General features: G+C 36.6%; 1 long non-coding RNA gene across 1 annotated transcript in view; it reads left to right on the forward strand.

Moving 5' to 3' along the window:
* The first annotated feature begins 12039 nt into the window (after positions 1-12039).
* LOC113993791 overlaps positions 12040-13663 on the forward strand; it is a 104094-nt gene continuing 102470 nt past the window's right edge. The window contains exon 1 of the long non-coding RNA XR_005565426.1: positions 12040-13460. This is a non-coding gene — a long non-coding RNA (uncharacterized LOC113993791). The remainder of the gene's footprint in view (positions 13461-13663) is intronic.

Genomic DNA, 13663 nt, shown 5'->3' on the forward strand with positions numbered 1-13663 from the left:
ATGTTTTTTTTTTCTCTGAGTTTTGCAGGCAAGACTTGGTCAATGTGGCTTCGTTGGATTTTAGATTGTCTGGTTTTGGTTTTGTTTGGTGTTTGATTTGGTTTGGGAGGGGTGTTTGGTTTGCTGTATTTTTTTGTTATTTATTTTTTTTTTAATAATGAAGAATTGATAGCAATATGGAAGTTAACAATTCTGTGAAGATCCTGTAGTTTCCAAAGCTTATAACTTATCTAGGAACATCCAAATTTCCTCTGTTTATATTGACCTAGGACCTACTTGGGGTCCTTGTAAATGCTGTATCATTTCTATTGGTACATGTCAGGGTTCTGTTTTTTGTACATCCATTATCACCTGTTACATAATTGTTTAAGAAACTTTACCAGATGGGATAGAAGGAGGAAGAAAAATATGTAATGTGTTCCTAGCTCTATCTTGTTTCTATAAGGGAAGTAGATGCTGGGTTTCATTTAGTTTCATCTGAATGCTAAAATCTGTGTCTTCGTTTGATAGAGATAGTTAAGATATGTTAGCTCAGCTTCCCAGCTGAGTGAAGGGATACTTCTTCTCATTCAGTGCAGGAAAACAATTTTGTTCTTTTTCTAGGACAGAGAAGGGAGATATAAACATTAGAAAGCCTGTGAAACAGATGGTGATTTAACTGGTAAAGTTATTACAGATAGGATGGCAGTCATTCAGGCAGAAGATGTGCAAATAATTATAGCTTCTCAGGTGCATATGCATGATACAAGCTGTGTTACAGAGCAGGTCAAGCAATCAGTTTTACATTCATATCCTGAGCCTCAGTCATTTTTGTCAGATCACTCTCCTGTGAGCTGCTTATTCCGTCAGGGCATGGAAATTTATTCTCAAATGAAGAAGGTTTGTTTGGCAAAAGAAGCAGGAAATTCAAACTGGTTTGACCTGTTTCTAGATGACCAATGTAAAATTGCTTTTATTCTAGTTGGGATATGGTGGTGACTTATTCTTTGAAATACAAATGGAATTTTTAACTTTAGTAAGGCAACAAAAATATTGCAGGTATTTTTATGTGGAAAAGAATATACATAATATTTTTCACTGTTCTTTCATGTTTCTAAGGTGCTTTTCATTAGAAATATCCTAGTTTTCCTTTTAAGCTTTTATTTATAGGTATGGACCTGCCTATTTTGTCATTCTCTGTAGAATCTATTCATTAGCACAGTGTCATGTAGATGAATCTTAAAGTTCTTTGGATAAAGAAAGAAAAAGAACATTTCCAAATATTGAACCAGGTATGAATTGACGTACCATAATCTCCTTGAAAGTGCAGAAAGCCCGAGACAGGAACTTTGATCTTTTGGACCATTCTTATTATTTCTTTGGAGTGTCAACACTCAAACTGTGTGATAAAAATGTCAGTGGCAATGTTATTCATTTTTGTGTTGATCGCGTTCACAGAAGTATTCATCAACTGAGCCTGTTTCTCAATCCCAGGTCATATATGAAGCACTGAATTGTTCATCCCTTTTTTTCTGTGCAACTGCCAAAATTTCCTCTTGCTACAATGACATTGATCATGCATTCTTAAAACTAAATTTACTTATTTACAACAAAATGTTAAGCAGGTGTGTTTATGCATTTGAATATGAAGTTCTGCCTCATTTAAAAAGAAAAGAAGGAGATTAGCAGTGCCCTCTGTGATGGAAGAAAAGCAAATCGAATTTAATATCAGGGAATATTTTACTGTCTTGCCAACTCACATACAGTTCAATGTAATTTGTCAGGAGCTGTGGAAGTACTTCCAATTGGTCTGGTAAAGTACCACAATTATAGAAGACTTTGACAAAAATCGAAGCAGAAACTATCCAGCCAAGTTCAGGGTTAGAACTGACAGGTGGGAGCTTTGTAGTTCCAATCTGTTTTAAAGTAGCTGATGATCTAGAAAACCTGAGCAAGACTTAGGTGGGGGAATATATGTGGGTGCCAGTAACATGAATATACTCCTTCTCTAAAGACTCTGGTAGTGTTTGGGTAGTGCTTCTGGGTTTGACATACTACAGATATGTGGGAGTAACATAACCAAGAACACCTTGCCTATGAAATAACTCTGTAATGCTTCAACAGGAGATTGAACAGGCAGACTGTTCAGGAGTTCCAGTAGCCTTGCTTGTGCCTGGGTGCTCCTCTGGCTCCCAGAGAGTGGAAGAAGAAGATGCTCTGGAGGAGGTCTAGGGCAGTTAGCAAACTGCCTAGGACTGTAATCACAAAAAACCCAGGTAACTGCAGAGGTGGCCATGATGAACAAAAGTGATAAAGGAAATGTGACTAGACTAGGCTTCCATTTAAATAAGTAGAAGTCAGCAGGCTAGACATGTAGGTAGAAGTCAACAGAACCAAAGTGAAAATTACCTGCTTTTTCCCCCAAATACTACAGAATTTTCATCCTGGACTTTGTAAAAGAACTAGTTATTGTAGAACATGTTATTGAAGAACATGTTATTGTAAGACCAATAAAATAAGTAGATTTGGGCATATAGCAAGTCTATTATGTATGTTTCAAAAAGAAAAATCTAAACAAAGCCTTAGGAGACATTTTACAGAAAAGATAATTGTTTAAGGCTTGAAAATAATGCAAAGTGGGATAAATGCTACAGGGGTTTAATGGTACATTGTGCCAGGTGAAAAGGATATCTTTGCTAAAATTAATGTATTTCTAGACCAAGGGAGTGTGGTTGACATCATCTGTCTGTACTGGATATCTGGATATTAATAGTCAAAATTGGAAAACTGGGGATCTGTATAAGTAATGCAAGTGATTAGCTAAATGACAGTACTGAGTGAGAAAGTGCAGAGTTGTGTAGGTGTCACTATTGGAGTTCCTTAAGGATGAGTTTTGTGATCAGTCTTAAGTTTTTCCTCAAGTGACTTACTTGGACACTGAAAGTAAGAGAAAGTTGAAGAAATTTGCTGATAAAGAGAAAGAGAGTTGAGTCAATTAGCTGATCATTAAATAAGGCACTGTTATTATACATCAGTTGGAAAGAGAAATGAAAATCATATGATGCATTTGAATTTGTTTCTGTCCAGCTGTTTTGTACCAAATAATGCACGTTCAGTTTGTCATGACCTTAATTGCAGTTAGGCTCAGTGTCATAATAGAGCCTTTTCTTTTGCCAGTAAGAACCTGGCAGGTATGCACAGGCATATCTTAACTTAATCTTTACGTGCAGGTGAACCCTGTAGTGCAGTAATATGAGGAAAAAAGGACAGGAAAGTGTTGTGGGAGACTTTACCCTGTATGCCTGATGGTAGGAAACAAGAATTCTTTTGCAAATAAAGCTAACTACCATTAGATTTGACACAGTGCTGAATGGCTTGCAATGCGAGCTTGCACACAAGCAAGAGCAGAACATTTTTCCTGTAGAATCAATTTGTGAGAACAGATCAGAGAGAAGTGGAGAGAAATGGTACAAAGAGGAGACTGAGAGAAGGGTGATGCAGATAAGGAGAGTGAAGAAACCAGAATATCAAAGAGATGGAAGGGAGAAAAGTATAAAGATGAGCAGGGATAAGGGATGCTCAAAGAGAGGGATGAAAAAAGAGGAGAGGGCATGAGGGAAGACAGGCAGAGAAGGTGTGCATGAATGCCAGTAGGAGTTGCTGAGAAAAGGCTTGTGTGCACTGCAGTGGCAAAGGAAGATACAGGATGGATGCACGTACTGGGGGAGGGGGAGAGGCAGTGAATACACTCAGCAGGAGGGGGAGAGAGATAGGTTGCAAACATGCATATAGGAGTGGTGGGGAGAAATAGTTGATGTACACAGCGGGGAGAGAGCAAGTGAGAGAGAGACACAGCAGATGCACACAGCAGGGGGGAGAAATGCATAGAGCGGGGAGGGGGAAGCAGCACAGGGAAAATATCAAGAAGCCTCAACAAAATTTAACAATAAAAGAACAAGAAATAATAAAATTAATGATTTGGACATTTATCATTATTTAACACAGGAAATCAAGGGAATTTGAAGGGAATTTACATTAGTAAAAATTTTAAGCACTTCAAATGTTAATAGTGTTTAGTTTGGAATAAGACTATGCTTGACTTAATGAATTCCTCTTTGCATTTGTAGTGAAGCAGATGTCTGCTTTCTGTGTCTGACAGGGGACCCAATCCATTGGTTTTTGACGTCGGTAGGATTGGGGCTTTTTCAAGGGCATGCATTTATCTTGTCAATGTGGTCTGACCAACCAGCCTCACTTCTCTGCTCTGGTCTCACACAGGTGAGGAAGGTGGGTGAGAGGCATTGTCACCTAAACTTTGTGAAATCTAACAACTGTCAGATGCTTGTCAATCCTCTTAACCCATGTTTGGGCACTGATCCCTGTTACTCAGTGCAGCACACAGTTGAGGGGAGGTTGCAGTTATGTGCCTCTGTGTGTGGCTTGTAGAGGTATCTGGCACCAGACCAGTGGCACAGACAGGGTTTGACCACCCTGATGGTAAGTATAAAGCAGCATCAATAACAGAGCAGTCAAATTATAAAATAGGTTAAGAGATGTTTTTTGGAGGATTTTTTTTGTATTATTGTATTAGATGATGTGTATCTTTTCCCAGTTTCTGTGGAAAATATACAAGATAGCTCCAGCAATTTTTATGAGCACTGGTATGCATATGGAAGGGACACTGCCATTGGAGTGATTAACATCTGTACACAAAGTTGCTTCTCTGTGACTGAGCTGACGATTTAATATACAATCTATAAGGGAAAAAAATAACATGGGAAAAAGAACTCAAAGGGAGACACTTCTTACATGAGGAACTGAAGGTTGAAGAAGCTGTTTCTCAACAAAGCAGGATTTCCTCAACAAAAGAGAGGGCTTCCCTGTGGAAGAAACAAGGTGTTGATGGAAAATTTGGCCTGTTTTTGTGGGTGGAATCACAGGAATATACTGAAGATGGGTATAGTATGGGCTGTTAGGAAAGTCTCTTTCTCCTTCAAGTGGTTTATAGCTCCTTAACCAATTTATTGCCGTTGCTGTATGAAAGGCTTTACATAGTGCTGATAGCAGGCTTTTGAAGGGAGAGTTACCAGTGTCCAAATTCATAGGGCGAAGTGAGTACAGCCAGTGTATCCATGCAGGCCCACATCTTTGATCAGGGAACAGGAGTGTGAGGCTTATGTAACTTCAGTGAAAAGTAGAAGTATAATGGCTGGATTACTCTAAGGTGGAAATGTGGTAGAAGACATGCTCAAAAAGCAATAAGTGCTTTTATTCATACCGCTGTTTTCCTCTCGTCTGAATTCTTTCTTCTTCTAAAAACTCAGAGACAAAAGATTTATTCAAGTTTCATTTAACTTCTGCCATATGTTCTGTGCTTGCTGCTACCCTCCTACAATGTAAGGAGCTTTACGGAATGCTGTGCTCTCCGGCCAAGTAGACGTGGCAAAAAAGGGAGAGAAAGTGGGTGAAATGTGTGGGTTTCAAGAGAGAAGATGTCAGAGACTGATATAAAAATGCCAATACTGTAGATCATACTGAGAAATTAGGAAGTTCTAGAAGGGTCTGTTTGTCTTGTTCAGATTTGGAAGGAGCTTGCTACCGATTTCCTTCTGCAGTAGTGAAACCTGTTGTGATTTGATGAACAATGTGGAAAAGCAGGGAGGGAGAAACTCCTGCCAAAAAGACTCATCTTTTTGTATAAGTGGAATCAGAAATAAATATGGAGTGGTGGGACTGATATATTCAATTAGATTTTAATGTGTCTGAAAGTGTAGTTCAGAGACAAGCTGGCCCTTCTGCTTCTGTGTGCATTGCTACCTGCTCCAAGGGTCTATTAGTGACCTTAGTGTAAGTGTTGTATGCATAAATTGCCTGTAAACATACTTCCCTCAGTCTCCTCCTAGCTCAGCTTTGTGAGTTTATGCTCCTTTTTCTGAACTGGATGGGTAGAAGAATTTTACTTAGACACTGCTGGAGTGGGGAAAGGTTTGTCCTGAACTGCTGTCATGACCATCCTCAGAGGCTCTGTTCTCTGGTAGTGCCAAGCCCAGGCTTCTCTTATTCTGTGCCCTCATGCTGTTTTGAATACATTAGGGCATTACTGAGTCACTTGAGTGACTAGCACAAATGCTGACGAATAAGAGCTCTCTTCCACAGATGTGCAACCACATTTTCAGAGTGCTACTGTGGCTGAGAAAGAGGGAGGACCACTCCTGGGAGCTCTGTACAAAGCTGTCTGAAGCTGATGGGAAGATGTGTCTTCAAGCTGGGCCCAGTATACAAAAAAGACTAAATAATGGTTTTTCCAATGCTAGAAATAACTAGAATATTAATACTGGTTTTTTCCATGTTACTATAGTAAGTTCTGTCTGTCTTTGTAGGTGCTTTAAATTTCTACATTCAAAAGCAAAAATCCTGCTACTCCAGATTTTTGAATGGGACTTGGAAAAAATCTCCCTTTGCATTCTGATAATTCTGGTTCGTAACCAATGTCCTGGGAAAGCAAGGGTTATCTTGGGCAATTCAAGTGTGACAAGACGAGCTGAATCTTATTATCAGAAATGAAAAAAAAAAAAAAGAAAGACTGAAATACAGGAAATCAGTAAATGGTGGTAATTCGAAAAACCAATAGATACAGCTTCAATGGGGCTGTTATAAAAGCAAAAGCTTAGCTGATAGTTTTAGATGGGTGAGAGGTGATAACTCTGTGAAGCAAACATTGCCACTAAATATAACCAGTGTATGAATGTTGTGGGGATGGGAACTCCATTTGGTTTTGTGTACCACAATCGCTCTATAATTCTCTGATGAAATCTTTGCTTGTCAATAACTTAGTTTAGTTCCTTTAAGATATGCTTATATGTCCACAGCACAACAAAGTGTTTTGTGAAATATATTCTACCGCATATATAAGTAATGCCTCGAAAAACCCTGAATCTTGTTTATGAAGTGACTGCTGTTAAGATTTAATTCTGGAGGGACAAGCTTTAGAAATACCTATAAAATACTAAAGCCTTTGTTCTTCATCAGCTGCTCCATTGAAATTAATTTTGTAGAATATCAAATTAGGTGCTGTTTGTTTAACTACTTGAACTGTAGGTGTTACATGCCACATAAAGAAAAGTGTTTTGAATACAAAATAGCTCAGAATTAAGTCATTTCAAAATGAGAATGAATACTGTGAGAAAAGCTCAGTCCCCTTCAGCTCTGATTAGTGACTGCGTGATTCTTAAAGGGATAGATTTGAATATTAATATGGTTGATGTGTCCTATCAAATCTATTCTAGAAAAATTAGAATTAGATGTACAGCATAAATCACATCTCATTCTGTCATTTCATAAAATGTTCTGGGCTTTTTTGGGTTTGGGGTTTTTTTTGAGGGATGTGTGTTGTTTCTTTTTAACTTCGGCATTAGTGTTGTGATTTAAATTATTCTTCATATTCAGAATGAAACTAGAGGACCTTATCTGGATGTGGATTGCAGTTTTGCTGATTTTTGTTCAGGACCATGTAGTGTACAGACACTATAGTTTGTTTTTTTTCTCCTATCAACAAGCAGAAGAATAAGCACTGAATTCTCACATGTGATGAAAGCCTGGAAGGAAGAAACAGGGAGGAAGAGAGCAGAAAGTAAAATGGCAGGTGACGTAAAGAGAGCAGTGAAATGCAGCTGAATTTCTGTGCATTTATGCAGCACAAACTGGGACTTAACACAATGACGTGACAAAAATGTCAATTATGACCATATCACTGCTATGTAACTAAAAGGAAAGGCCTGCTCAGCTCTTGATATATAGCAATATATTGTATGTCAATACCTTGATTTTGGTTACGTTATTGAAGCTGAATTTAGGTAGTGTCATTATTACAAATATATTACAAAGAAAGAAAAAATAAAAAGTTTATTCATACTTTCACATATATCTCATCATGAACATCTTACTTGACAGTTGAAAGCAGTTAGAACATGCCATGCAGTTTTTAGAGTAATTTTTACTACATTATTAGAAGGATTTTTTGATGTATGTTTACATCAATTAATGATACAATATACACAAAAAGTATCTTAGTGACCTTATTTTATAGTACTGGTTTGGATGTGGTCCTTTACCCTTTCCCCCCTAATATTAGTATTGATTACAGATTCTGAGAATCTTTTTCTGTTCTATTTTTTTCTCCACCTAGTCATTGTATTAAATCAGTAAGAACCTTCCTTTCTGATGTCTTTCTGTCTGGGGACTTGGCACATGAGGGCATGATGACAAAATTCAGAGCATCATCTTTCTTTATTGTTTTTCCTGTGACAAGTCTTTAACAGACTCTAGAGAAAATCAGTATATTTGAAAAAAAAATTAGACCTCTCCCCCCCACCCCAAAGATTTTTTTTTTTAGAAGATGGCTACAATGTTGACTTCCTGATATATGCTAAATAGGAAAAAACCATTTTTACACTCTAAGAAATGCATGTTCTGTCTGTGAACTGCATTGGATTGGAGTAGGATGGTAGCAATAGATTCTATTTAATACTCCTCAATTAATTACTTACGCCATATTAATATATCATATTCAGTTCTGATAAATTCAGCTTTCCTTGTTTCCTAAATGTATTTCCATTTAGGAAATGCGTTAAAAATAAATATAACAGATAAGGTTACAGATAAGGTAAAAATTTGACATTGGGCACATTTGTAAGAGTATATGACAATGAAGTAGTATGCCTGTTGAGAGAAATTCTTCCTACCCATTTAATGGATAACTACCTTGTTCCTCTCTTGAAGGATACTCATGAGGATCTGGGGAGAAAAGGACTGGTGAAATTCATGACTTTTGTGATATCTTGTGATAGTCAAGTCTTTAAACTAAATTTGTATTGTAAAAGCAAGTGCTTCTTTTCAAGGGGCTAAAAATGCATTACTACATTTCAAAGATTACTTTTTATGTGTGTGGTGAGAAGAATTAGCCACTCATGTTTATGCTTCAGGAGTAGGAAACCTATCCTGTCCTGTATTCTGTGTTGTTTTCTTTTTGTCATTAGTCAGAGCAGGTCAGTTTTCTAATTACAGGTTGAAATGTCTTAGAGCATAAGACATAAGGAATGGGAATAAAGAAATGAAAACTGTTAGTATACCTTTCTAAATCAGTGATAGGAATTGCTTTTGAAATGCTCAGTGCAATATCAACATTACAAAAATGTTGGAGAAAATACAGAAAAATCTGAGCATGAAAAGCATTTTTAAAAGGCAAAATCAAAAAAGGCTGAAATTTCTTATCCCCAAATAGATGATTTTGATAGTAATTGTTAACCTTTTTTATTAATAAAACATTATTCAGTAAAACAGGAAAGTGAGGTGATAAATTCCAAATGTTTTAAAGAGTTCTTCCAGAAGGCTACTGTGGTATAAGAAATTGAATTAATAAAGTGTGGTATAGTAGAACATAGTTAACAGTTCTTCAGCTTCTGAAGAGGGAAGTAGAGTTGTAATTTACTCTGGATTTCGAACTATTTATTTGTCCAGTTCTTTACTAAACAGTCTTCAGAAAAAAACAAAGACAGTGTAGTGTACCTAGATGACTTTCTATAAAAGGGCAGGCAGAACATACTGAGCTTTTAAGCACAGAAGAACTATGTATGTGGGAAGTGCTCTGGTAGAGGTGGATACAAAGATGATTGCTGCAGAGGGGATAAGTGGGGACTTATGACCTGGTAGGTTTAGACAGGGGAAAAAAAAACCAAAGCATTTTTTTTTCCTCTCTGAACCACAGAATTTAAACTGCAGAATGCGTCTCTCTACTTTTTTTGGAAGGTCTGAAGTACAAACTGATTTAAAAAGAGACTGGAAAATCAACAGAGAACTGGATAATGAATAGCTATTGAAGACAATTGTGTGGACACAACCTGTGACTTGTGAGATACTATCCTCATCGATTAATGATGGGTATTTTGTGCATTCCTTGATGGTAACAGCTATGGAGATGGACTAATGTTCTGATCTGCTGTTGCATTTTTCTAGATTTCCAATTTGTATATGACTATATGTACAAAAATCCTTGCTTTAATATTTTTCCAGAACCTAAGAAAGATTATAAGATCACTTGCTGTAGTGTATCCCTGTAAAACACTCTCCATAAAGTATGGGTTGCTGTGTTTTTGTTACCTGTTTTCTATTTGATGAAGGTTCATTGCAACATCAAGACCAAAGGCAATAGTGTTCTGCTAAACTAACAATTAACAGTTGTTCTTGCTCTGAAAAATACTCTAGGATGTTATGAGTAGGAATGTTTTCAAAAGTCAGCATTGTCTATTTTAAGGGGCACTTTTATTAAATTTTCTAGTGATGATTACACCCCTGTTACGTTCTGACTGGTTCCTGTTGATTACATTACAGAATGACTATTGAACCTCTGGAAGCTTTATAATGTACATGCTGTTGGTGCATGATGTGGTAGAAAAAGCAATATCTTTCAGTATCCCAGTTCAGGACTGAGGAAATAAATGCACTGTGCAGTTTTGAGTAATTACTTGCATTCTGATCATGAATCTGTGTCTCTGCCATTTATTTAAACATAAACAACTCTCTGGATGTCTCCAACACTTTGGCTATTCTTTTCAAAATTCTTTGGCAGAAGAATGCTTTCTCCCCTCTTTTAAGAGTTTAGTTGCTTGTCAACCTATCCAACCTGTCATTTCCTGAGAGCACAGATGGGAGCAGTCAGAGCAGAAACCTGTTGATGGGAGCTTCCTGCACACTGGGCTACAAATGAAAGAAAGGTCCACTTTATATCCACTGTGTTATATTTTTAACTAATAGGTTTTTTGCCATATTAAATAAAATATTTTTTAAATTATTTAAAAATACATTTCTTTAAAAGTAAAATATAAAAATGTTAATCAGGCGATGAATATATAGATCTAGGTGCAACAGTCTTTGAAAAAGTATGCATTTTATAGCATAAATATTATCTAGTATAGAAACAGTAAATAAAAAATAATTCTTAGCATATGGATCTGGCCCTTCAGAAAATATACCCAATTGTGAAATGTTGGTGAATTAATACTTTGGAAGCAACTAAAAGCTTAAGGAGTCACCTACTTAATATGCATAACAAATAATAACCTGTCTCTTACGTACAACTCTTTAGCAATGGAGCCAAAAATTGCGGTTTTGTGCAATTCTATCAGCACAACTTTCAGGCTTATACTCAATTTTCAGCATATTCTTATATTTTGTTGGCTTCTGAACTGAAACATATGCCCATGTGATTTGTTGAAGAGTGGTGGACCCCAGGACACTTGAACGTTTTTGTGTGCTTAGGCCTAATCAAGAAGTGTATCTGGAATGTAGGATGTTTCTCGCAGAGTCAAATATATTACTGGTTTGACAGATCTCAAATTCAATATTTTTTTAGCATAGCAGTGTGCTTTCACCAGAGTGGTCTGCTTTTAGTTGCAGAGTATTGTGCTTGTGTAAGAACTCTCTTAGATGTCTTTCCTTTTAAAAAGAAAAACAAAAAAAAAAATCAAAAAACCCACCCCAAAACCCAGAAGAGAAAGAATAACTCTTGCACAACTCCTAACGGAAGAACTGTGCTTTGTTTCGAGGTCAAAAGGAAAACTGAAACAAAAGAAGGGCCAGTTAATAGAATGTAGGATGTTTAGGTAAAATAAAGTCATTTCATCCATGATGAAGATGATGTCTACTATCAAGCAAGCACAGTCTGAAGAAGATGTAATAACTTATCTCTACCTGGGTTATTAGGATAAATCTGCAGATGAGGATATGTGTATAATGGAAGCTTCAAAAGCTACAAATCTGATGTGATAAATGATTCAAAGTACAACACATTAGCTTAGATTTTAATGTTTGTAAAATGAATGAAACAATACATCTATATGCCAAAGCCATATTATCATAAACGTATTTGCCAAACTATAAGACATAAATTGCACTTAAATTTAGTAATCTATGATAGTATGCTTGAATGTATCTTTGTGATTAAATGTGAACAATTGCTTCTTTAAGGTAAAGGTCTGCGTATGTGTGATTAATCAGACTGAAATGACAGGGCGGACAGCTCATGCCATGCCTGGTTATCAGAGTGATTGATTTTAGTCAATGCTGCGGGTGAAAAAATATCTGTTAATAACTACAGCTGCAAAACTCCTGATGTCAGTGATAGCACAAATCACTTCTCACACTCTGTATTATCTGGCTCATTTGCAGATATGGAACATTCCAACGATCCATTGGAACACAAAATTTTAACGTACAGATTTATGCAAGAGGGATGACTGCAAAGTGCATTGCATGAGTAGAGTAAGAAGCTGAAAATTGCTGCTGTTGTAGCTGTCATACGCACGTTATTTTCTTTGGTATGTGTGGAGATTTCGCTGTCAGGCTTTTATCCTCCAGATTGTTTGTGCTGTACCTCTCTTCCTGCTTAAAATAGAAAATCAGTCACTGAACCTGGATGCTATTAAGTGTTCTTAGAATAATTCTTAACTAAGTTGGTTGATTTTCACTTTCTGATGAAAGAACATTTGGTTGTTTATTGCAGGCTCTAAATAAACATGTTTTTCCAAAATCAACAGATAAGATTACAAATTACATTCCATCAACAGAATTGTTTACCATAGGTATATTCCTTGCCATATAATATTTATCATTTTAGTTGTTATGTTTTTTATTTTGAAAGATCTGGAGTTTATCTTCATCTAACATTGTGTCTTAACTACATTTTGCAGGGGTTAACAGGGAATGTGGATGTTTTATGGACCTCAGAGGAGGAGTGGGGCAACAAATAATCTCATGTGTTTGGTAGGATTGTTATTTTAAATCCAGCCCATTACCCAGCCTTTTTGCACTAGCTTTTTATCTGACATTCCCTACTGGCCCAAAACAATATATTTCATATACCTCCAAACATAAAAATCTTCTCAGGTTTTTATAGTCCCTTGTCCCCCTGGAATTTACAGATGCATCCTTTTTCAGGAAGCACATACAACTGTGGTCTGAAATGCTGGAGTACTTGATTTCTTGGAATGATAAAATTGTCCTTTGCTTTTTCAAGCTTTCCCTCTCTGCTCTGTAGATAAGTTCTTTAGCTGAAAAAATGAAATATGAAAAAAACCAGACTTGTTACTGTGTATGCTATTTCATCACGCTGTTGTTTAGTTCTGGCTGGTATTCTGCAGAAGACCAGAGTGTGGTCATAGTGATATCAGTTAGCCTCAACATTTTATTTATGTAAATGATAGGGGAGAAAATGTCCAGTTCAAGAAAGCGGAGATGATTCTTGCTTAGTAGGAGATTAAAGCATTACTGTCATTATTATTTGTTCTTATTTCTCCAGAGGATCTGGGTCTTGATTATGATTCCGTTGTGGTAAGTGCCTCTATCAATCACAGAGAGATCAAGTCCTTGCCTGAAGATGTGCATATAAAGATACTCCATACAGCAGCATGCCTTGAAGGAGCTTGATGGTAATTTCACAGATGCCAAATATATTAATGTGAGTTCAGGTAGACTTTCTGAAGTCTCAGGTATTTCAAGACAAAACCTTCTATTTATTTATTTATTTTAATTATTACTGTGATTCTCACAGGAATAACTGTAATGCAGAAATAAAAGACTTGCCTGACTTTTAGATCTGCAAATTTCTGAACTTTGAATATTGTCCTTTTAT

The sequence above is a fragment of the Pipra filicauda genome, unplaced genomic scaffold (genome assembly GCF_003945595.2).
Source record: "Pipra filicauda isolate LSUMZ 115617 unplaced genomic scaffold, ASM394559v2 scaffold475_size475193_pilon, whole genome shotgun sequence".
In the NCBI taxonomy this organism is placed as follows: domain Eukaryota; kingdom Metazoa; phylum Chordata; class Aves; order Passeriformes; family Pipridae; genus Pipra; species Pipra filicauda.